Here is a 26,002-nt window from a genome sequence, read left to right as displayed (position 1 = left end):
CACATCTACAGTACACAAATTCTTACATAGCTACAGTAGACAACCTTACACTTCTACAGTGCACACAATCTTATATAGCCACAGTACACACACAACCTTACCCATCTACACACGTCCTTAAACGTCTGCAGTACACACACACACACAACCTTATACATCTACAGTGCACACACACTCAACCTTACACATCTACAGTGCACACACACAACCTTACACATCTACAGTGCACACACACCCAACCTTACACATCTACAGTGCACACACATCCCTCATCCTTCGCAAGACTAATAAAACAATCCTCTTCTTACTGAGACAGCTCAGCCACAAGCTCAAATTGAACCCTCAAAGTTCCCCATACTTTTTGCAAGCTTGCAATCATCACACAAATGCAAACAGTAGCTTTAATTGCAAAACACAAAAGAAATGCAATCCAGCATCACAACAAGATGAGGTTTTTTCATGCCCAGTAAAGCTCTAACTGAATTTTGGGTGGGGCACATTGGAGGGGGGTCTGATAGGAAGTGTGCCAATGTTGTAGTTTAGTAAGACGAGAGCACCATCTGGAGGATAGAAACGGCTCTGCATGCAAGCCACTCCCAGGTCTTCTTAAACTAAAATCAGGGATGACCACACTTTGAGGCCCAAATGTACGAGGGCCAAATTTAAAATAATTTTCTAAAAAGACTATTGGTGATATGTTAATATGTTAGTCATAAAACAGCCCATAGTTGACAAAGCATATTAAATACATTTTATTACACAGGGATAATACGAACAACATTTTCCCGCCTTTTGCTTTTATACCCCATTTGTGTTATTTGTTTTCTATGATTGAATTGTATTAATTAACTGATTACTTTTATTTATTTGTTTTGGATGATTGTAGTTCTAATATAAATGTATTGTTTCGAACATTTTTTCTCCATTTTTGCAGGTTTAATTCGTAGCTTTCATTTTTAATTGTAATTTGTCAAATGTGCCACAAGCTTAGGGATGGGTACATTTGAATCGATACAGTACAATTTCCCAGTACCTAGGTACCTAGCTACTAATGTATGTAGCGCTATCACCAAATGACTATCGCCCCATAGATCTTCTGTGCCAGTGCATTGAGCAAGTCAAACACTGGATGTGCCAAAATTCCCTACAACTAAATGAAGATAAAACTGGGATAATTGTTTTTGGTGCTAAAAAAGAAAGGTTTAAAGTCATCCAACACCTTCAATCACTGTCCCTGAAAACCTCAAATAAAGCCAAAAATCTTGGGGTTATTTTAGATTCTGATTTACATTTCGACAGTCACATCAAATCAGTAACAAAATCGGCCTACTATCACCTCATAAATGTAACAATACTTAGAGGGCTCATGTCAGCTCAAGAATTAGAAAAACTTGTACATGCCTTTATTACCAGTAGGCTAAACTATTGTAATGGTCTCCTTGCAGGTCTTCCCAAAAAAACTGTCAGGCAGCTACAGCTTGTTCAGAACGCTGCTGCTAGAGTTCTGACAAAGACCAAAAAATGTGAGCACATTACATCAATTCTTAAATCCTTACATTGGCTCCCTGTACATCAGAGAATTGATTTCAAAATCCTCCTGCTCACATATAAATCACTACATGGTCTAGTGCCGAAGTACATCACTGATATGCTCCCACTATATAAGCCCTCTAGATCACTAAGATCTTCTGAGACCAATCTGTTAGCGGTTGCCAGAGTAAAGTCAAATCAAGGGAGAGCATCATTCAGTCACTATGCAACAAATAGCTGGAATAAACTTCCTGAAGGTGTCAGACTTTCCCCAACTCTGACTACTTTTAAAACTAAACTGAAAACTTTTATGTTCACCTTAGCTTTCAGCTAAATGTTTTAATCTTTTAACTTTTAACGTCTGCACTGTTTTTATTTTTATTGTCTGCATTTTAATTTTGCTTTCATTTTATTTCATTTCACTTTGTTGTCTGTGAAGCACTTTGAGTCTACCTTGTGTATGAAAAGTGCTATACAAATAAAGCTGCCTTGCCTTGCCTAATGTTTTGTAATTGTGTGTATTCAAATGTTACTTAAATAAACACATTGAACACGGAACTTCGCTGTCCAGTTTTCATATTGTTTTCTTACACTTCTCTGTCTCATTAGCATGTACTGTACTATATAGTAGACTTTGCGGATTACGGTGTGTTGCTTAGCCAGGAAGTAGTCTTAATCGTTAAATTGAATGTGACAATATTTTCTGTTGTTGGACCCTACTAAGTGTTTGAACTGTAAGTGTTGTATTTATTACACACCAGTTGTTTGATTTTAACGGGCATTTCAGTTGTAGTTTTGATTACCAAACTCGGTTGCGCTTAATATCGCCATGTAAAATTGCTAACACTGATCGGTAGGATGTCAATGGATAATCCCATGTAAATTAGCCTTGAGCTAGGGCATTTTGAAAAGTGGAGCCTTACTGTACTTTTAGAGTGCCTTATTCTTGCTTTGCTGGCATGAAAGATTGGAACATGACCGAGACGCAGTCCGGCTTAGTTCTCTCAGAGTGCTTGACTGACGGCCAGGCTGAGTCCACAACCGGACGTGACGTCACATGCAACAAAAGTTATCCATATACGGCATACTTTGATTTTACATGAATCTGTACCCAGTGGTACTTTGAAAAGTACCAAATACTGTATCTATCCTCATGCGAAATAGTTAAAGAAGAGCTTTGTGTAGCCCCCTGACCTCAATTTGGACACTGCTAATGTAAACGATTACATTTGCTTTGCAAGTTTAATTTTCTTCCTGCATTTTAGCTTTGTGCTCTTGGACAGAAGGCACATTATTTTTGTGTTTACAGTCAACATTTAGTTTTTATATAATTGTCTGCATTTTTTTCGTCTATTCCTGCTGAGATTTCTTGTATCGTTTTGCTTATTTGTCATTTCAAAATGTGCCACGAACAAACAAAAAACAAGGGATGTGGCGCAAATCCTCCCTGCTGCACTTTGGTCAACTCGGATGAACAAACCCCGTTTCCATTTGAGTTGGGAAATTGTGTTATATTTAAATATAAACGGAATACAATGGTTTATAAAAAAAATTTCAACCCATATTCAATTGAATATGCTACAAAGACAACATAATTGATGTTCAAACTGATAAACATTTTTTGTTTTGCAAATCATTAACTTTAGAATTTGATGCAAGCAACACGTGACAAAGAAGTTGTGAAAGGTGGCAATAAATACTGTAAAGTTGAGGAATTCTCATCAAACACTTATTTGGAACATCCCACAGGTGTGCAGGCTAATTGGTAACAGGTGGGTGACATGATTGGGTATAAAAGCAGCTTCCGTGAAATGCTCAGTCATTCACAAACAAGGATTGGGAAACGGTCACCACTTTCTGAACAAATGCTTGAGTAAATTGTCCAACAGTTTAAAAACAACATTTCTCAACGGGCTATTGCAAGGAATTTAGGAATTTCACCATCTATGGTCCGTAATACCATCAAAAGGTTCAGAGAATCTGGAGAAATCACTGCACGTAAGCGATGATATAACGGACCTTCGTTCCCTCAGGCGGTACTGCATCAAAAAGCGACATCAGTGTGTAAAGGATATCATCACATGGGCTCAGGAACACTTCAGAAAACCACTGTCAGTAACTACACTTTTTCGCTACATCTGTAAGTGCAAGTTAAAACTGTACTATGCAAAGCCAAAGCCATTTATCAACGATACCCAGAAACGCCGCCGGCTTCGCTGGGCCTGAGCTCAGCTAAGATGGACTGATGCAAAGTGGAAAAGTGTTCTGTGGTCTGACGAGTTCCCAATTCTGTGTGCCTGTAGTCCAGACCTGTCTCCCATTGAAAATGTGTGGCGCATTATGAAGCCTAAAATACCACAACGGAGAACCCGGACTGTTGAACAACTTAAGCTGTACATAAAACAAGAATGGGAAAGAATTCCACCTGAAAAGCTTCAAATATGTCTCTCCTCAGTTCCCAAATGTTTATTGAGTGTTGTTAAAAGAAAAAGTGATTAAACACAGTGGTGAACATGCCCTTTCCCAACTACTTTGGCACATGTTGCAGCCATGGAATTCTAAGTTAATTATTCATTGCAAAAAAAAAAAAAGTTTTTTGTAGTGCATTCAATTGAATATGGGTTGAAAATGATTTCCGAATCATTGTATTCTGTTTATATTTATATCTAACACAATTTCCCAACTCATATAGGATATTTACGCTGCAAGATTACTTTTCTTTGCAGCATGCGTCTTAGCGTAATGCGAGCAGTGTGAGGGTCATGTTTTATGACTTCTCCAGTGCTTTCGATACCATACGGCCAGGGCCACTGGGTGTGAAGTTAGAGACGATGCAGGTGGACTCCCCCTTGGTGTCTTGGGTCGTTGATTACCTGACTAACAGACGACAGTACGTGCGACTGCAGGACTGTGTGTCTGACAGACTGGTCAGCAAAACTGGGGCCCCGCAAGGCACAGTCCTCTCCCCCTTCATCTTTACCATCTATACCACTGATTTCCACTATCAGTCAGAGTCCTGCCACCTTCAGAGGTTTTCTGATGACTCTGCGATAGTGGGCTGTATTAAAGATGTTGATGAGGAGGAATACAGGGCACTGGTGGCGGACTTTGCTACATGGTGTGGAAAGAACCACCGCCAACTCAATGTGACTAAGACCAAAGAGCTGGTTGTGGACCTGGGAAGGAGGAGGAGTACTCTCGCAACCCCTGTTTCCATCAGGGGGTCGATGTGGACATGGTTGAGTATTATAAATACCTCAGAGTATACATCGACAACATGCTGAATAGGTCAAAACATGCTGAGGCACTCTACAAAAAGGGTGAGAGTCGCCTTTACTTCCTCAGGAGGCTAGGATCCTTCAACGTCAGTACAAAGATGATGAAGATGTTCTATGAGTCGGTGGTGGCGGGCGCCTTCTTGTAAGCCGTGGCTTGCTGGGGCAGCGGACTGAGAGCGGGGGACGCAAAAAGGCTGAACAAGCTGGTAAGAAAGGCCAGTAACGTGGTGGGAGTGGAGCTGGACTCTCTGGTGGTGGTGTCAGAGAGGAGATCTCTAGCAAAGCTCCGAGCCATTATGGACAACACCTCCCACCCACTACACTCGGACCTGGAGAAAATGAGCAAGTTCAGTGGAAGGCTCAGACTCCCAAAATGTAACACGGAACGACACAGGAAGCCCTTCATACCGACAGCCATCAGACTATATAATGCATATGTTCCTTTTTGACTGTACTTGAGTGTATAGTAGACAGTATGAGGTGGCGACTTGTCCAGGGTGTACCCCGCCTTCCGCCCGATTGTAGCTGAGATAGGCGCCAGCGCCCCCCGCGACCCCGAAAGGGAATAAGCGGTAGAAAATGGATGGATGGATGGATGTGAATAATGCTGTATAATAGACTGTATTTATATTATTCACATGTAAAAAAAATACCTAAGTGTTTATTGTGAGCGAACCATGGTGCTGAATTCCCCTCAGGGCTCAATAAAGTACTTTATATTCTCTTCTATTGTTTTATGATGTTATTATGTTTGTTTTTTTGTAATTTTAGAATGTACCACAGGCAAGTACAACCAAGCCAGGGCCACATTTCAGACCCCCTGCACTCGAACAGACTATTTACTTTTCGCGGATTTAAGAAGGCAAACAACAAACAAACTACAAATAGACAGGGGAGAGAAGCAGCATCGTTTTGATCCGAGTACGCCATCTAGTGTTCACTTTTAGGCAGCAAGCGAGGACTGAACTGATGGATTCGTGTATACAGCCATGAGATTGCGTATTGTCATGTTTTCACCAGTTGGCGGAAAAACAGCAAGCTGGTGTGCTGGAAGATGCAAATTGAAGCCCTTGCAACAGCATTTATAATTCATAAGAAAGGAGAGGCTTTTATCTGACACAACAAGCGATGTGCGTAATATAGCCACTCAGACATGTCCTCAAATTACAGTCAGACGGAGGGGTGCTCTAAATGTGCTGAGTCAGAAGTCAGATAAAATTAAAGAAATTATTTTAAAATAAAAATAAAAAAAGTGTAAAGGATGCTTTATATGCCTAAAATGTATGCATTATTAACTGAAAAAAATGTCCTCTTAGAAATGTAGTAATGTAATTTTGTCAGACAAAAGCTGTCAATGACTAAAACAAAAAACATTGGTGAAATACTCTATTATATCGTAATATAATAACACTTTATATAGAGATGACCGTACCAGTAAGCGCCAGTTGGGGGCAGCATTAATCTAGCCATGATCCCACCTTGCAGCGGTGCTAAGAAAAGCCTCACCTCGGGCTATGGTGACAAACCCTGCCTAAGCTTAAACGAGGCTAATCCTGCCTGTAAAAGACTCCTGTTGGTTTCAGCATCAGCCTTTCCCGCGTAATGAAACACGTTCACCGAGCCCCTGCCTGCACCGCCACGGGCTTGTGTACAAGTGCAGCACACCATTGGGGCATTGGGCATCTTACAGTGGGTCTTACACAATTACTTAGTGCTCCTATATATGAACCACATTAGCTGTCAGAACAGTGAAGCATTCTCACATACGGGCTGAGGCTGAGCCAAGAAAATGATGGCAGTGCGTCATGGTAACCGTCACCAAGGAGACAAGCGGGCCGAGAGAGATGATGACAAGTCAGGCGGACATATTTAGCAATATCCAACCCCTGACCTTTACATTAGCAGTGTGTCTAACATTGAATGGAGTCTAAATTGACTCTGGGGGTTGTGGAATAAACCAGATAGGTTTTTCAGCACAGGCACATCCGGTCATGGCTGTCGGGGTGTCATGTGATCAAATGCTGAGCGTCAACAAAGGAAGAGGAAGTCTGGGGCACCTACATTACTCAACTGTGCCTTTCTTTTATGCACTTGCAAATACAAGTTTAGGTGCAGCGCAACATGAGGACGCCAAAAGGTGGGAGCCTGTTGCCAATGGAAACACAGCCTGGTGCACACAGCTGTGTGAACAAGGAGGCAAGGATCAGTATTTGGGCTGATCCAAGCATATCTGGAAGGATTGCACGGGCTGAAATAAAGCTGATTAAAAATCCCTCAATTACTGTGCTTGGCTGAGTTCTAGTCGCAGCTTAGACGGACGGGACCACGGCTGGATCCGACCCGAGGTAAAGTGTTTGGGAGTCACTGTCGTCACGGTAGCTGCACGTTCAAAGTATTGTTTCTCAAACTCATACCGGACAATTAAAGCCTATATTCAGATAATTAGTCTGATGCGATTGCGAGGTTTGCAAAAGCTTGAGTCCCGAATTAGTGTCGGGTCAAAAAAAACTTAGCATCAACAGCTGTGGCTGTAGGCAACTTCCTAATGTATTTTTTTTACACAACACCACAGTTGCTGCATTAAGTGGTCAGCAGCTTTGTCCGCCTCTGCATTCGCTTTAAAATGTTATATTACCAGATACACATATGAATAATAACAATAATAATGGATTACATTTATACAGCACTTTTCTAGACACTCAAAGATTCACAGAGAAGTGAGAACCCATCATTAATTTACACCTGGTGGTGGTAAGCTACTTTCATAGCCACAGCTGCCATGGGGTGGACTGACGGAAGAGTGGGTGCTAGTTTGTACCAACGGCCCCTCCGACCACCACCCATCATTCATTCACCAGTGTGAAGTGTGAGGTGTCCTGCTCAAGGACACAACGTCAGGGATTTGGATGTCAAGAGGGGGGGATCGAACCTGCAACCTTCAGGTTTCTGGCACGGCCGCTCTCCCACTACGCCATGCAGCCCCCTAGCATATGAATTACATAAAATTGGACAACAACAAAAAATACAGTAGCATCTTTGATGCATGTTGATGACAAAATCTAGCTGTGTCCCGTACATTTCACAGAGACAAGAGAATGAACAGGTCCTCAACACACTGTTGTGTTCTCTAGTGGCTAATGTCCCTCCACAATGCAAAGCCATTTCTCAGTCAGTAATCCTTCGCCTCCATGGCAGCAAATAAACTATGTTTCTTACAAGTACATTATCACTGGAGGACAAAGAATAGCTAAACATGCTACAATAAGCAGATAACCGCAAGCTAGAAGTACTGAATGTAAGCAACGGATGGCGGCTTGATACAAATATCGACAGCAGCGATACCAAGTAATGTATAAATATGTCGATACTGCAGTGGTTAGATCTATATTTGTAATTGTTAAAAATATGTTGTTTTTGTTTACTAACTCAGGAAATACATCAGTGGACACAGGAACTTTTTAAAAGCAAAAACCAAAGGATATAAATCAGAGCCAACAGAGGAAAACCATTTAAATATTTAATTGATATTGCTACACCGCAATCTTATGTTTTTGTTTGATTACAGTTGCCTTTAAAACATGTATCATTTAGTGATCCTGAAGAATTTTAAGTATCAGCATTGCTATCACCAATACAGACCATGTGTACTTTTACTGTATTGGATCGATACCAAAATGTGTAGTAATTTGTAAATCAAAATGAAGTATCCAAACCACAGAAGAATAATTGGTTATTACGTTTTAACTGAAGTGTAAATAGAATCACACTACACAAGAAAGTAACCAAATATGAACAGTAAATTAATAAATAGCTGAACAAGTTTTGACAAAATAATACAAGCAGAAATTACACAATCTGTTAATATAAACATCAACAGCCAAATTAGAAGGCTTCATAACACGTTTTGAAATGGTTCTATCATTTAAATACTAAAAAATATATGAGGATGTATATTGTTATCCAGAAGGCTGCAATGTATATCGCAATATAGATTGTAGGCCATTTCGCCCATCCCTAAACTCTAGCGTCATGTACCTTGAGTCCCCTCTAAAGGTTTCTTGGTTGGTTTCCAGCTCTTCAGTTGGGGGTGACTTACAATTTGCAATTCTCTTCCAAAACACTAAGGGGCAGTGTCTCCCGAAGGAGTAACAGCAGCTATCATTGACTAGATATATAGTTTCTTGTGAAGAGTAATGACAATCACAACATCGACATCTTTGTTGGCTCTGGAATTTATCATTCAGAGTCTATCCATCCATCCATTTCCTACCGCTTATTCCCTTTGGGTAGCGGGGGGCGCTGGTGCCTATCTCAGCTACAATCGGGCGGAAGGCAGTGTACACCCTGGACAAGTCGCCTCCTCATCGCAGGTCCAACACAGATAGACAACATTCACACTCACATTCACACACTATTCGGAGTCATCAGTTTTAATTTTAATGGATGCTTTACTCCAGTGGTTCTCAAACTTTTTTTGTCATCCCCCACTTTGGACAAGGGGGAGTTTTCAAGCCCCACCTGCCCCCATCGCCCCAACAGAACGCTAATGCCAAGCTTAACATTTTCAAATTTATTGAACATCAAGTAACATCAAATTGTATACACTCAAACTCAATAACATAAAATAACATCAAGTTCAATAATAAATAAAATAACTTGGATCAAGTTCAATAATAAATAAAAGTGTTGTAACTTGCATTAAGTTCAATAATAAATCAAAGTGTTATAACTTGCATCAAGTTCAATAATAAATCAAATAACTTGCATCAAGTTCAATAATAAATCTAATAATTTGCATCAAGTTCAATAATACATCAAATAACTTGCATCAAGTTCAATAATAAATAAAACAAAAGTGTTATAACTTGCATCAAGTTCAATAATAAATCAAATAAAAGTGTTATAACTTGCATCAAGTTCAATAATAAATCAAATAACTTGCATCAAGTTCAATAATAAATCAAATAACTTGCATCAAGTTCAATAATAAATCAAATAACTTGCATCAAGTTCCATAATAAATCAAATAAAAGTGTCATAACTTGCATCAAATTCAATAATAAATCAAATAACTTGCATCAAGTTCAATAATAAATCAAATAACTTGCATCAAGTTCCATATTAAATAAATTAAAAGTGCCACTTTTTCGAGTTTTGATATAATTTACCGCGCTCACATCTGTTAAAACCACATTGAGTTCGGGGCTTAGCTGCCTTGACGCGAGTGCTTCCCGGTGAATGACGCAGTGTGTCCAATGCGCATTTGGCGCAACCCCCTTTATTAGAGCCTGCTGCCCATTTCTTGACCCTGCCATGGTCTGTGCGCCATCAGAGCAAAAGCCCACACAGTTTTCCCATTTAAGGTTGTGTTGTTTGAGGAAACTGTCTATTATCTTGAACAGCTCATCAGCAGTGGCTCTATGTTTTATGTATTTCCAAAACAGTAAATCCTCGCACAGTGACTTGCCATTCACAAAGCGAACGTACGCGATGAACAGGCAGTCTTTATTGCTGTCAGTAGCTTCGTCCACTTGTAAAGCAAAACGACTTTACTTTAATTTGTCTACGACAGGGGTCGGCAACCTTTACCACTCAAAGAGCCATTTTGACCCATTTCACAAATTAAATAAAACAATGGGAGCCCCAAAAATCTTTTGAAATTTAAAATGAAATAACACTGTCTAATCCCCCTCTGATCCCCACAATTTCCCCCTCTGTCTTCCTTTTTTTTCTCTTTCTATCCCTTGCTGCACCAAATGATAATATAAATAAATTTAGTAAAGTCAAATTTAAAAAAAGGCAACAAGAGAAGTCTCCTACACTTCTCTTCTGCAAAGTAAATGTGAACAGCCGATATAGGCATCTACATCAACTATATGATTTGCCTGGGAAGCTGGACAGGACAAAACAATTACAAAATAAAATAAAATAAAAATAAAAAATAAAAAAATGAAATAACACTGCATATAAAGTTTTCTTTTTGCCTTGTGCTATGTATAAACAAACTATGATGGGTTACGTTTCTGAAATCAATGAACGACTGCAGAAAAAATGAAATAAAATGTCTGCATGCAACAAAACGTTTTAACTCCGAAAAAGACGTCGGGTTGAAGGTTAAGTAAAATACTTAATGTATATTTAAGTCCTCCTTGTAGTAATGAAAAAAAAAAACGCCAAACTTAAATTATTCACTGGCAGAGAACCAAAAATGCCGTAAAATGTCTATTTCACTGAACAATTAAAAAATGTGAATATATGCAAAATTATAGGAAATTAAAATATTTATCATATGTGGTCAATCTGATTTCTGCTCCTGAACCGCAGAGCACAGCGTCTCCACATCCAGGCTGTATAACGTCACCTTTATCTTCACACAGGATTGTAAACTCTCATCTGTGAGGGGTGTGCCATGTTTGTTTTTAATAAAGTTCATGTTGGAGAACACCTGCTCACATACATATGTGGATCCAAAGATCGACAGGACTCCAAGTGCATACTTTTTCATGTTCACATAAAAGTCGGGGATAGCGTTCCAAGTTTCGAACACAAGTTTGTCTGGTTTGGGGAGGTTTTCAATATGTGATTCTGAGCATAGAACGGCCTTCTGGCGTGAAACATCCTCAAGGTCCGCTGTCAGGCGCTTTAACTTGGACACCCACATGTCTTTGTCCTGCGGCAGCTGGCGGCTGCTGCAGGACGGAGACGCGCGCGGCCGTGGGCATGTCCCGAGGTTTGACAAGCAGGATGACAAGCTGAGCTGGCCGTGACAAGCTGAGCCGCATCAGAGTGATCAAAGAGTCGCATGCAGCTCCCTAGCCGCGGGTTGCCGACCCCTGGTCTACGAGTTGTTCCTCAAGATCACTTGCAATGTCGCATATCGTCTCGCAACTGTGTCGCTTGACAGCGGGACAGCTTTTAATTTTGCTGCGCTTGTCTCGTCAAGCATGACTGACACCATGTCTATTGCAGCGGGGAGAATCAGCTGCTCAGCAATTGTGTGTGTTTTTTTGCATTGAGCAATTCTGTATGCAACTCTATATGAAGCCAATTAATCCATTTTGTGTAATTGTGGTCCACACATCAGCCTACTACCCATCCGCGCGAAAGTTTGTTCCGCTCAGCCCTGCCCCCATTAGTTACTGTTGCGTCTGTCCGACCTAGAAATTTAAAGCCTACAGGTAAAATAAGTAATTTACATTAATTTATATAGCGGATTTCACAGACAGAATCACAAAGTGATTTACAGTTTGTATAGAAAACGGGGTTGTAAAAAAAAAATCTAAGAATAAAAAAATAAAAATAAATAATAATAAATAAAGTGGAATCTCCTCCCGTTTCTCGCGCCCCACCTGTCATGTCTCTTTTCCCCACTTTGAGAAACGCTGCTTTCCTCAATCAAAGCAAAGGAAAAGACAGTCGTAAAGGTGGAGTGTGCAACGACTCGGAGCAGAGGACTGGAAAATTTGCAACGTTCGGGACATGGGGCAAGAGAGAGCTATGTAATTGTAAATAAACAAAACTGTTAAATAACTATTGTAACGACCTGTTGATGTTAAGGCTTATGTTCAAGTGTTACTGATGTTAAGTCCTCTCATGCTAGGGAACACAAGGCGTTTGAAAGGTGATTGATGGACAATAAGAAAATGTTAGGTATAAGAGAGAAATAGACAGACGTTTGCACGAGAAAGAATGTGTGTCGGAATTAAACCTGTTAGCACAAGATTGCCAATAAAAGTTAAAAAGAGCATTGGACTTTCTGTGACTTGCTCTGGATACAACAGAACAAGCTGAAACGACACATTCAGCAATTGTTTTTAGAGCGCTAGACTTTAAATAGTCAGTTTGCATGGAAATGTTCAATGACTGCTCTATCTAACAATAGTTTGTGCATTTCTACCACAATGTTTGCTCTCCTGTGCTCAGGAACCCTCCTCGGCAAAAGCTGCCCAATCACAGCTCTGCAGTCCGTGTCGCCGCTGACGCAAAGCTAGGATTTTTGGAGAGTATGCACGGGGAGGAGCAAGACGGCGTTGCTTACACAGAATACGTGAAGCGAGATTATATACCAGGCTTTACACTTAACGTACTGTTGAGCACTTTGCTTCTTACCATTATTACAACATTGGTTGTGTCTAATATATGTGTTCATAAATGATCATGTGGGCAAAGAGAGATACGCTTTCCTTCTTACTTTTTCACGGACTCCAAATTCCTATCATATAAAACGGTGCATGGTAAAGCTTCAAAATGGAGGAGAATAGGGGTTACCCGCAAGCAGCCTTGCTGTAGAACAATGGTCAGGAGCAGGGAGGCCGGGCCTGGCAGCAGGCCTCTGGTGTCAATCCTCCAGCAGAGGTCAGCCTGTGGAAGACAAGCCAATAACGTCAACATAAGAGTTGCACATAGCATGCTAAGTGTGTGTTCTTGTCATGCGATGCCTTGTGAAACATGGAGAGGAAGAAACACTCACCCACACACACAAAAACACTTCCTATTGTGCAACACTTCCTCTGAGTCACTTCCGATTTCTACAAAGCTCCCCACTGCCACCAACGAGGGACCACTACCATCGTTCACACTCATTTTGTTCCAAGATCAACACCCAACTACAGTCAAGATGTTGTAAAGTCCCCCCCCCTGCGCAAAATAGACAACTAGCCTGAAGCAGTGCAGTGGAATCATCTGAGGCCAAGTACATCACGAGAGTCAAGATAACAATCAAGAACACAAATTAAAAGTCATGATGTCAAGCCTTGGTATGAAGAATGAGTTGTTTTGAAACATTTTCTTGTCTTTTTTATAATATAACTTATTTGCATTGGAGCCTACTACATGCCTAATAAAGAGTCCAGTGAGTGAATATGAGAAATTCACACAAGTATGTTAACAATTTCAATGCAAAAAAATACATAAGATAACAATAATAAAGAAATAGTTTAAAGCACACCTGGGCAAATTAAGGCCCGGGGGCCGCATGCTAAGCTTTACAATCTGGCCCGCCAGATATTCCAAACATTTTTTTTTAGATCTTTAAGATCCAAACTGTAGCAGCTATTATGATGTGCAGTGATGTTTCCTAATTACAGTAAGTCTTTAACTATACATAGTATTTGAATGGTTGGAATCTGCGCTTTTGAATGATATACTAGTTACTATGGTAATCTAAACCGCAGCAGCTCAGATAAGACACCAGGCAGTGTGGGTAGCGGGCGTTTCCACAGAGTGTTTCCAGAGCGGCCAGACGCGGAAGGAGATTTTTACAACAAAGTTCTAAAGCTTAGTGATATATCAGATGTATGAGATTGTTGGTGGGATTTTTTTTACCCTTCGCGCTCATATTTCGCTGTGTTTGTTGCACTTTTGTTGCGTTTCGCTTGATTGTAAAATATGTTGATCGAGAGGGGTGTGACATTCACATGTTGTCAATATTCAGTGTTTTATCGTTCATAGTTAATATTGTAAATCCTACATTCTTTATTTTCATGTACATTCTGGGTGTTTCATTCAGTAAAATTTTTTTTTGATTCCATTCTGTTTTTAAGGTGGTCTGTTTAACGTTTAGCATTCGATTAGACATTATTGTGAGGTTTTGTATTAGTGTTCTTAAAAATAGGACCCAAGCACACATACTGTACAGCAGATTTTCATAGCTAACGTGTATAAATATATATACACATGCATGTATACATAGATAGATAGATAGATAGATAGATAGATATACCGGCCCCCAGACATATTTCTATTTCTAAATTTGGCCCCCCGTGTCAAAATAGTTGTCCAGGCCTGGTATAAAGGCTGCTGGAAGACTTAAAAAAGACTCTTCCATACAGTCTTCCACGGGCTATGGCGGGAGGGATTGAGGTTGGTTTGTTCAGTCGGACTCAAGTGCTTCACGTCATCACCTCAGCTGTGTGCTGATCAGGGCTTCATGGGCAAGAAGGGACATGCAGGAAACGCACACTTCGAGAAGCAGCAGCAGCAGCCGTGGCCATGTACAACATTATTGTTAACATTTTTAAAGCAAGAATAGTACACCCACTCCTTCCTGTAAGTAAAATGAAAAAAAAGGTGCAATGATGGAGAGGAAGTTGATGCAAATAAAGGAACATTAGACCAGCAGAGAGAGATCAATAAAGCTCCATTCTGCAGCACCGCATGATAATGTGTGCACTCTTGTTTGTGCACGTTTCTTCTATCCAACATTGCAACAGTAACTGACAAAATACTGTAGGGGTCAATTCGCTACTTTGCTTTAATGCTGAAAGAAATAAGAATGAAGTCTGTCACCACTACCCTGCATCAATTCATATGAACTCAAGCAGTACCATATTTTGATACTATTGTTGCGTGTGATTTAACATCCAGTTGTCAACTTGACATGGGCTCAAGCAATTGCTGGACAAACAGCAGTAATTGTAGCCAACAAAGCTAGTAAAGCATCTTGATGTAAATTTGGATACATCATATACATGCTCCTGATTAGCATTATCAATTATACACGGGTATTTAAATACCCCCAAAATTTGGTAATCCAAACTACAACTAAGATACCCACTACATTCAAACAGCTGGTGTGTAATATAAAACATGCAAAATTATCACTTTGTAGGGCTCAACAAAAGAAAAGATTGCAACATTCAACTTAACAGACTACTTCCTGACTAAAAAACTGGAGGATAAAATAAAGCGAATGGCTACTTCTAAATGACAGGGATTCATTAACAGATGAATACACACAAAAGTACCGAAAATTAGTACAACTGAATATTGGTATTGATTCCCAGGTACTGGAGTTGGTACTGTATTAGTTCTAATGTGAAAAGGTACCCATTCCTAAGCATTACATAGCAATATGTAGATATCATGTAAAATTGTCCCCAGAGTGTCTGTGAGCAGTATAAGCCATGGCAGAGCAGCGATCAAATTGGACGCTGAGTGAAACAATATATTTTAAAACTGAAAAAACTGAGAAAAGTTAAAATATTATGTGAATGGAAATCAGAATTATACTTAATTATTAGGTTATATTTTAAGCAGAAAGTAAAAAGGAGTTTTATGCAAATTAATTCATATTACTACAACATTATGAGAACAACTTATTTAAATCATATTGTATTATGAGAAACTATTACAAAAATAGAGTCCTATAGAGTCTTATATTTGAACAAAAAAAAAGTAATATTACAAAGAGAAAAACAGGTATTTTCAAGCAAATAGTCATAATATTACGATAGAAAGATATAGGTATGGTTGGTCCCTTTTCCAAATTGAATCGATACAGTACCAATTCCCGGTACTTTCCCATAAAGTATTAGATAAATGCAACGAAATGGGATATTAAAAATGCAAATATATTTTTGCATATAAAGCAGTGATTCTCAAATTGTGGTATGTGTATGCGAGAAATGCCAAATGCCAAATAATCCCTTTTTTAGAGTACAGTGTTTTATTTTCCTATATTCCAACACAGTGTTACTGTTCAAACTGTGTGTAATGTTACAATGGCCAAAATATTAAATATACTTGTTAAAAAAAAAACTCTGCCTTGTATTTAATGAACACCTAGGCCTACTATTCTACTGTATTTTAATGTTGGTTTTTATGGTACGGCAAACTGTCCATCTTTGTCAGTCCCCAGATTTGATCGATGGATGTTTTTTATATATGAATCACTTCTTGGTCTGTTTCTCCCTTATTTATGTTATTTTATGTGTAGAGACGACAGTCGCTACAGTTTGCGGTTAGAGGACATCCTTGGCGTGTTGGTTCCTAGAGCCAACACAAACCTTGATTTTAAAAAAGCCTTCAGATTTGCTGCTCCATTGTCATGGAATGAACTACAAAAGGATCTGAGGCTGCCTTAACTTATCACATTTAGGGGACATTTCAGGCCGTTTTAAAAGGATCGAGAAACTGGACTTGCATTTTTTTTTCTAAAGGCCTACTGAAACCCACTACTACCGACCACGCAGTCTGATAGTTTATATATCAATGATGAAATCTTAAGATTGCAACACATGCCAATACGGCCGGATTAGTTTACTAAATTGCAATTTTAAATTTCGCATGGAAGTATCATGCTAAAACGTCTCGGTATGATGACGCGTGCGCGTGACGTCACACATTGTAGAGGACATTTTGTCCCAGCACCGTTCACAGCTATAAGTCATCTCTTTTCATCACATAATTCCACAGTATTATGGACATCTGTGTTGCTGAATCTTTTGCAATTTGTTCAATGAATAATGGAGACGTCAAAGAAGAAAGCTGTAGGTGGGAAGAGCGGTTAAGCGAACACGGTTGGATTGGACCACACACACAAAGTACAGTGTATTATGCAGCGATCATTTCGAAAGATCGTGTTTCGAAGAGGGCCCCTTGCGAAGGGCAGAGATGGGCATCGCCATCACCCATAGACTGGTGCTGAAGAAAGGTGCAGGGCCGACCTTCAGGTTGTACAGGTACGACCATATAATCTCACTAAAACACTAGTAACACGATAAGCAGATAAGGGATTTTCCAGAATTATCCTAGTAAATTTGTGTAATAACACCTGAATCGCTCCCACTGGACAGTGTCTTTTTTCCTCTAGACCTTCACTCTCACTTTCCTCATCCACGAATCCTCGCTCAAATTAATGGGGAAATCGTCGCTTTCTCGGTCCGAATCGCTCTCGCTGCTGGTGGCCATGATTGTAAACAATGTTCAGATGTGAGGAGCTCCACAACCCGTGACGTCACGCGCATATCGTCTGCTACTTCCGGTACAGTCAAGGCTTTTTAATTAGCGACCAAAAGTCGCGGACTTTATCGTCAATGTTCTATACTAAAACCTTTAAGCAAAAATATGGCAATATCGCAAAATGATCAAGTATGACACATAGAATGGACCTGCTATCCCCGTTTGAATAAGAAAATCTCATTTCAGTAGGCCTTTAATATTTCATTACACCTATTGTGTGTTTTCATGTTTATGTTTTAAGTAATTTGTACTTTTAACTATATTGTGTGACTTAGGGCTGGGCGATATGGCCTTTTATTAATATCTCAATATTTTTAGGCCATGTCACGATATACGATATATATCTCTACTTTGCCTTAACCTTGAATGAACTCTTGATGCATATAATCACAGCAGTGTGATGATTATATGTGTCTACATTAAAACATTCTTGTTCGTACTGCATTAATATATGCTCATTTTAAACTTCCATGCAGAGAGGGAAATCCCAACTAAGTCAAGTGACCAAAACTGTTATCAATAAACAGTTATTAAGCAGTGGCACAAACATTCATGTCATTTCCAAAACAGAATGTGCAAGATTGTCACAGACATTTTAAAACAAGCTATAGGTGCACTTTTGTGAATGATGCCACCAAGATGACATATCAAAACAACACTAAATTAAAGTGTACTTTTTGTAGAGAACGCCACCACAATAATTAAAAACAAATAAAGTGCACTTTTGTGCATGATGTCACAAGGCATTTTAATAACTGTCAAATAAAAATGAGCTGCATAGTAGGCTGCTGCGGACATTATCTCCTTATGTTGAAGTTTTTTTTTCCATACAGCGTTGATCTGGAAATAGTTGTTTCGGCATTTTGTTGGTGTGGCACCGACCGGAGATGTTGACATGCGGAGTTTCAAGCACTCCTCATTGTCTAGCGGGTGACTTTTGAAGTGATGCTACATTAGCAGTGCTGCTACTTTTTGCAGCAACGCTTTTGCCGCGTAAATATTGAACATGTTCCCGCTTGAAGCCAAACCACCGCCGGACGATGGACTCCGTGCTGTTTTTTGGGGTAATTAATTCTTCCTCCATGCTTTACCAAATACGCACCTTCTCCCTCTCGTATTATGACCCGCACCTCACCATTAGTGTCACAGCTAATGTTACCATGTCGCTACCTCTATGCTCCAAGGGAGCGTCTGAGGTAGCACACATGACGTATGTAAGAAGGTGCGCTTGGTTTATGTCTCTGTGAGAAGGAGAGACAAGAAAGAAAGGGAAACGAATGCAGTGTAATGCCCGCAGCTCAAAGCAACTGCGAGAGAATGTATACTCGAATATCACAATATAGTCTATTTCTATATCGCACAGAGACAAACCCGCGATATATCGCCAAGCCCTAGTGTGACTGCTCCTGTTTTTTGTTGTTGTTCAATGTATTTAAGAAACCTGTTTTTGCTGCTCTCTTGGCTTACCCTAATTTGTCACTCTTGCAAAAAAGAGCTGCTCGTTGAGAATAGGAATACTTGTTTTCATATTAAAGTCTACAAAAGTGTCCAATAAAACCTCAGAAAAGTCTCTACAAATCATTATTTTGAAAAAGAGTGGACTCTAAATACTTGCCTAATGAATATCACAGATGCCTCCTGCTACATCTTTTCATCCTCTGTCAGACCAGGCGAGAATGAGGCGTGTTAACAAGCACCAACACAATGCCATCTATTGTAGGGGAGTTGTAACAACAAGCTATCATTGCTAAAATTTCCACGCTAATGCATTTATGAGATAGGGCAAACAAGTTGCGCTAAAATGATTATTGGTGGCCTGACAAGGAAATGAATGTGTGGGAAAGACGAGTTGGTCATCAGTGTCAGCATTTTGATATTAACCTGACAAACTGCATGAAAATGTTCATGTAACACAACTTTTTTGCAATTTGACCCAAATACTCCTTTGTTGTAGTAGTCCTGGAGTTGGACAAACCGTGCCGGTGCAGTGAACACTTTGTGTGTTGCACTGCACCGCCCACCACCTGGGCATTCATAGCAGGAATATTTTAGCGTAATCCGACCAGGGGCTCAGTGCGTGCGTTCACAAGCTGCACGGTCACATTCTGGGTACCCCTCTTAGCATCTTTGAGACGGTCACTCCTCACGAGACAGACCATTGTCAAAATATTTCTAGCGGCGAGACTTCTTGCTATTCATTGTTGTGTTGGTCAGTGCTAGAATGACACCCGATCAGCCCGGGAAGTACTTTAGCAGGAGCATGGAAAATAATGAATAATTCACACTCGCTACCATGATACTGCAGGAAAAACTAAAGTGCAAGATGCTCACAGTGGCCACAACATTAGGAACCCCTGCATAAAAGCCAGGTAATAACAAAACTCACCTGGAAGAGCTTTTTTATGCCACAGCAACACTAGGACAAAAGATAACAGTTGAACGTGACGCAAGCATTTGCAATCCCTACCCACAACTTGCAAGCTTCATCGGCTTTAAGAGGGAAAAAAACTGTTTCCAAATTAATATTTCAGGGGTGTTTTCCTACTTGGTTAGTCAACGATAGCGTAGCAAGAGTCGTGTTGATTTCCACAAGCTCAATTTGACAGAGCGGCCTTTGAGATGAAAAAAATGTTGGATCAGTTTGTCCAACATGCTAATAGGATTTTGTGAACGTTTTCACTTCCACTTTCAGAGTTGGCTGAGGACGGAAATGCAGTCGACTTTTGCAGACAACTGCTGCTGCGGTGCAAAGCTCAAATGCATTCTGCAGAAGGCAGAGAATACACATCAAATAAAATCATAAAACATACTGACATATATAGTGGACATTACATAATGTCGAGGCACCTCTTGGGAATACATTTGCAATGTACTTTTACTGTAAAAGTACTGTACTCACCGTGTAACACTTTGCAAGTAAAGGACTTTAAATTAAATTTGAACCGCAAATATATTTGGTGGTACCTGTTAATCGTTTATAAACACATAACATGCACTTGGTCTGCCAGAGGGTAAGAAGGGGTACTAAAAGGGATTGGTGTTGCCAACTTAGCAGCTCTGCAGTTATATTTAGCGAGTAATCAGACCTTAGAGACACTCTTTTACAAAACCTCGACTAGCAACAAATACATGTATGTTGTTCAAAACATCAAAATGTGTGAAGGTGTGTGTGAATGAGTGAATGAGGAAATAGTGTCAAAGCGCTTTGAGTACCTTGAAGATAGAAAACCGCTTTACAAGTATAACCCATTTACCATTTAAAAATGGTTTTCCTTGGATATTATAGGTAGTATCAGCAAATGATCAATATTAGAGAGATCAGATTAAAATGTATGTTTTTCTTAAAATCCTTTTTTGTTGCTTTTGTTCATGTTTACAAACTCATGGAACAATTCCCTGGACACAGAAGAAACAAATGATTTAAATGAGTAGTAGATTTTTTTCAGTTATTGTGTACTACTGATTTTCTGGCACGGTTGGGAGAGTGGCCGTGCCAGCAACCTGAGTGTTTCTGGTTCGATCCCCACCTTCTACCAACCATGTCACTCACGTCCGTGGTGTCCTTGAGCAAGACCCTTCATCCTTGATCCTGATGGGTCGTGGTTAGTGCCTTGCATGGCAGCTCCCGCCATCAGTGTGTGAATGTGGAAATAGTGTCAAAGCGCTTTGAGTACCTTGAAGGTAGAAAAGTGCTATACAAGTATAACCCATTTACCATTTTAAAAATGGTTTACCTTGGAACATGTGGCTTTTACTCAAGTATTTTATCAACTGAATTAATGTATTATTTGAACTATGTTATGTATATTTCTAATCAATATATTTAAATATATGTTAACAACCTTGCTTGCAATTTGGAAATCCCTCGCTTAAATACAATTTTTATACTTCAAAATGCTGTAAACTCCATCCGTCCATCCATTTTCTACCGCTTGTCCCTTTTGGGGTTGCTGGAGCCTATCTCAGCTGCATTCAAGCGGAAGGCGGGGTAAACCCTGGACAAGTTGCCACCTCATCGCAGGGCCAACACAGATAGACAGACAACATTCACACTCACATTCACACACTAGGGGCAATTTAGTGTTGCCAATCAACTTATCCCCAGGTGCATGTCTTCCTAGTAGAAACTTAAAAAAAAAAAATTCACAAATGTTGATCTTTCCTTAGTACCAGAACCCATTTTAAAACAACTTCCATCCAATTTACTAGGACACAAGCAGCTAAATTATCATCATCGTGATTATTTTACATCATCCCAGCTAGGGCTGGGCGATATATCGATGTACACGATATATCTCCTGAAGGAATCAATAAAGTACTATCTATCTATATCGCGGGTTTGTCTCTGTGCGATATAGAAAATTACTATATTGTGATATAGGGCTGGGCGATATATCGCGGGTTTGTCTGTGCGATATAGAAAATGACTACATCGTAATATTCGAGTATACGTTCTCAGCAGTTGTTTTTAGCTGCGGGCATTACACTACAGGCTCTTCTCACTCCTTCTTGTCTCTCCTTCTCACAGAGTGTAAGCCCACCTTCTTACACACGTCACATACTGTCTCGTCATACGTCACATCCGTATACGCCCTCGCCCAGCAGAGAAGTAGCAGCGTGGCTAACGTTAGCCATGATGCTAGCGGAGTGTTGCGAAGGTGCGAAAAAAGATGCGAATTTGGTAACAAATGAAGGAATAATTAATTCCCAAGAAAAACCACAGAGGGTCCATCGTCTGGGGGTGGTTCGGCTTTAGGTGGGAATATGTCAAATAGTCAACTTTAATTTGTCTCGTGTGGGGCACAAGCGTTGCTACCAAAAGTAGCATTACTGCTAATATGTAGCATCATTTGAAAAGTCACCTGCTAATAACTTTAATAAATAAGTTTTGGTAAATTGACTTAATTGTGATTTCCCTCTGCATGAAAGTTCAAAATCAGCATATATTGATGAAGTATGAACAAGAATATTTTAATGTAGACACATAGAATCATCTTCCTGCTGTGATTATATGCATCAAGTGTTCATTCAAGGCTAAGGCAAAATATCGAGATATATATCGTATTTCGCGATATGTCCTAAAAATATTGCGATATTAAAAATAGGCCGTATTGCCCAGCCCTATCATGATATTTGAGTATACGTTCTCACGCATATGCTTTTAGCTGCGGGCATTACATTACAGGCTCTCCTCGGTCTTTCCTGTTTCTCCTTCTCACACAGTGTAAGCGCACCTTCTTACACACGTCACATACTGTCACGTCATACGTCACATACGTATACGCCCTCGCGGAGCAGAGAGGTAGCAGCGTGGGTAACGTTAGCTGTGATGCTAGCAGATCCATGCGAGTGGTGATACGAGAGAGAGAAGGTGCGAATGAAGGAAGAAGTAATTCCCAAGAAAAACAGCAGGGGGTCCATCGTCTGGCGGTGGTTTGTCTTCATGTGGGAATATGTTGAACAGACAACCGTAATTTGTCAAGTGTGGTGGTGAAGCGTTGCCATAAAAAGTAACATCACTGCTAATATGTAGCATCATTTGAAAAGTCACCCGCAAGAGAATGAAGAGTGTTTGAAACTCTGCATGTCAACATCTCCGTTCGGTGCCACACGCCCACACCATCAAAATGCAGGGGCAAACATTTCCACATAAACACAGTATGAAACATATAGTCAACAACCGAATTTAAAAACGTCCGTAGAAACCTACCACATAGCGATGGGGGAATACTATTTGATTTCCTACTATGCAGCTCATTTTTATTTGACACTTAAAATGTCTCTGACAATCTTGCCCTTTCTGTTTTGGAAATGACATGAACGTTTGTGCCACTGCTTAATAACTGTTTAATAAATACACTTTTGGTCAATCGACTTAGTTGTGATTTCCCTCTCTGCATGAAAGTTTAAAATGAGGCCTACTGAAACCCACTACTACCGACCACGCAGTCTGATAGTTTATATATCAATGATGAAATATTAACATTGCAACACATGCCAATACGGCCTTTTTAGTTTACTAAATTTCTATTTTAAATTTCCCGCGAAATGTCGTGTTGAAAACGTCGCGGGGTGATGACGCGTGCGTTTGAAGTCTCGGGACATTATTTTACAGCCCGATCCAAGCTATAAGTAGTCTGCGTTAATCGCATAATTACACAGTATTCTGGACATCTGTGTTGCTGAATCTTTTGCAATTTGTTCAATTAATAATGGAGAAGTCAAAGGAGAAAGATGGAGGTGGGAAGCTTTTAGCCTTAAGCCACACCAACGCAGCTGGTGTTTCCTTGTTTAAAATTCCCAAAGGTGAAGCTTTACTACGGAACAGAGCGGTCAAGCGAACATGGATCCCGACCACATGTCAACCGGCAGTTTTGAGAAAATTGTGGTAATAAGTCGGCTCTAACCGGAGACATCAGCGGAGCTTCCGTCCTGCTGCAGCTGCGTGACTTCCCTCAGAGTCACTCACGGTCAACACACCCGTGGCCACACCCCTCTGACATTCAGGTACTATTTAATCTCACTACAACACTAGCAACACAATAGACGGATAAGGGATTTTCCAGAACTATCCTAGTAAATGTGTCTAATAACATCTGAATCGCTCTCACTGCAATCGCCTTTTTTTTGTTTCTAGTCCTTCACTCTATATTTCCTCATCCACAAATCTTTCATCCTCACTCAAATTAATGGGGAAATTATCACTTTCTCGGTCCGAATAGCTATGATTATAAACAATGTGAGGATCCCTACAACCTGTGACGTCACGCGCACATCGTCTGCTACTTCCAGTAAAGGCAAGGCTTTTTTATCAGCGACCAAAGGTGCGAACTTTATCGTTGATGTTCTCTACCAAATCCTTTCAGCAAAATTATGGCAATATCGCGAAATGATCAAGTATGACACAGAATGGACCTGCTATCCTCGTTTAAATAAGAAAATCTCATTTCAGTAGGCCTTTAATGCAGTATGAAGAAGAATGTTTTAATGTAGACACATAGAATCATCATACTGCTGTGATTATATGTATCAAGTGTTCATTCAAGGCTAAGGCAAAATATCGAGATATACCACATTTCCTTGAATTGCCGCAGGGCATATAGTATGCGCCTGCCTTGAATTACTGCCGGGTCAAGCTCGCTTCGCAAAATAATTAGCGCATGCTTAGTATTACCGCCTGGTTAAACTTGTGACGTCACGAGTGACACTTCCCCTGTCATCATTTTCAAAATGGAGGAGGCTGATTTCAATACCGGTAATTTGAAATCGCATTAAGATTAAAAGCTGTTCCGTAAGATTTAAGGTCCAAGCTTACATCACACTCAAATTTTTACTGCATGCCTTTGGTAAGTGCCGGAGTGAAAAGAGGTTTTAAAATAATTAGCGCATGCTTACTTTTACCGCATGCCTTAGGTAAGCGCAGGAGTGAGAAGAGGTTTTAAATTAATTAGCGCTCCGGCGGCAATTCAAGGAAATACGGTATATCGTGTATCGCGATATAGCCTAATAATATAGAGATATTAACAAAAGGCCATATCGCCCTGACCTAATCCCAGCTGTCGGTGTGTTGCTTGTAAACTCATCCAATATACAAAGTTTGTTTGGAAGTGTAAAATGAACAGGATTCGTTATTGCATTTTGCAAGCATCGGACTGTGTTGGTAAAATGAGGTCAATTTTATTACACGCAAACGGGAGCAAAAACGAGGCGATATGTCGTTTAAAATATAACCACTTAACGGCTAATTTGGCGTGGATGTAATATTTAACGCTTTAATGACGGGATCATTAAAAATGTGCATCACTAGTTAAAAAAGGGATGTGGCCGGAAAACCGCTCGTGATTCATCGTTTATTGGACCCACGGCCATACAATTGTAAGCATGAATGAATGGCGACCGGTGCGTGGCTAAACAACAACTTTATTAAAATGTGTTGCAATGGGAATTTGAAGTGGTTTGTCTTACCTGCTCACTAGCGGAGAGACGCGGCTGGACGACGCGCTTTTAAAGGAAGGCAGCGGCGGTCAGAGCTGCTCCGAGCACAAGAAGAAAAGCCATTTGCCATTTCCGGGTTAGCGTCATCGGCGTCAAGCCCACAAGGGGGGCTCGTTTTGTTCAACTCGACACCGAGGACATCACCTTGCACCATTACTCAACGTAACTCCGCCCCCCTGTCTAGACCACTATGGCCTACTAGAGAAACACTCTATTCGCATTATGGCTTCCGTACATTACAACAGGGGTCCCCAACCAGTGGTCCGGGGACATTAAAGGCCTACTGAAATGAGATTGTCTTCTTTAAACGGAGATAGCAGATCCATTCTATGTGTCATACTTGATCATTTCGCGATATTGCCAAATTTTTGCTGAAAGGATTTAGTAGATAACATCCACGATAAAGTTTGCAAGTTTCGGTGTTAAGAGAAAAGCCCTCCCTCTACCGGAAGTCGCAG

General features: G+C 40.2%; 1 protein-coding gene across 1 annotated transcript in view; it reads right to left on the bottom strand.

Annotated features, from left to right (window-relative positions):
* fam49bb (family with sequence similarity 49 member Bb) overlaps nucleotides 1–25,669 on the bottom strand; it is a 47,789-nt gene extending 22,120 nt beyond the window's left edge. The window contains exons 1-2 of the mRNA XM_061921749.1: nucleotides 25,515–25,669; nucleotides 13,077–13,169 (exon numbers count right to left, since the gene is read on the bottom strand). The gene's annotated coding sequence lies outside the window, so the exon portion shown is untranslated. The remainder of the gene's footprint in view (nucleotides 1–13,076; nucleotides 13,170–25,514) is intronic.
* Between the last annotated feature and the right edge of the window lie 333 nt (nucleotides 25,670–26,002).

This window comes from Nerophis ophidion, linkage group LG15 (assembly GCF_033978795.1).
Source record: "Nerophis ophidion isolate RoL-2023_Sa linkage group LG15, RoL_Noph_v1.0, whole genome shotgun sequence".
NCBI lineage: Eukaryota > Metazoa > Chordata > Actinopteri > Syngnathiformes > Syngnathidae > Nerophis > Nerophis ophidion.
Note: the sequence above shows the minus strand (reverse complement) of the source record. Positions and strands in the feature narration are given on the sequence as shown.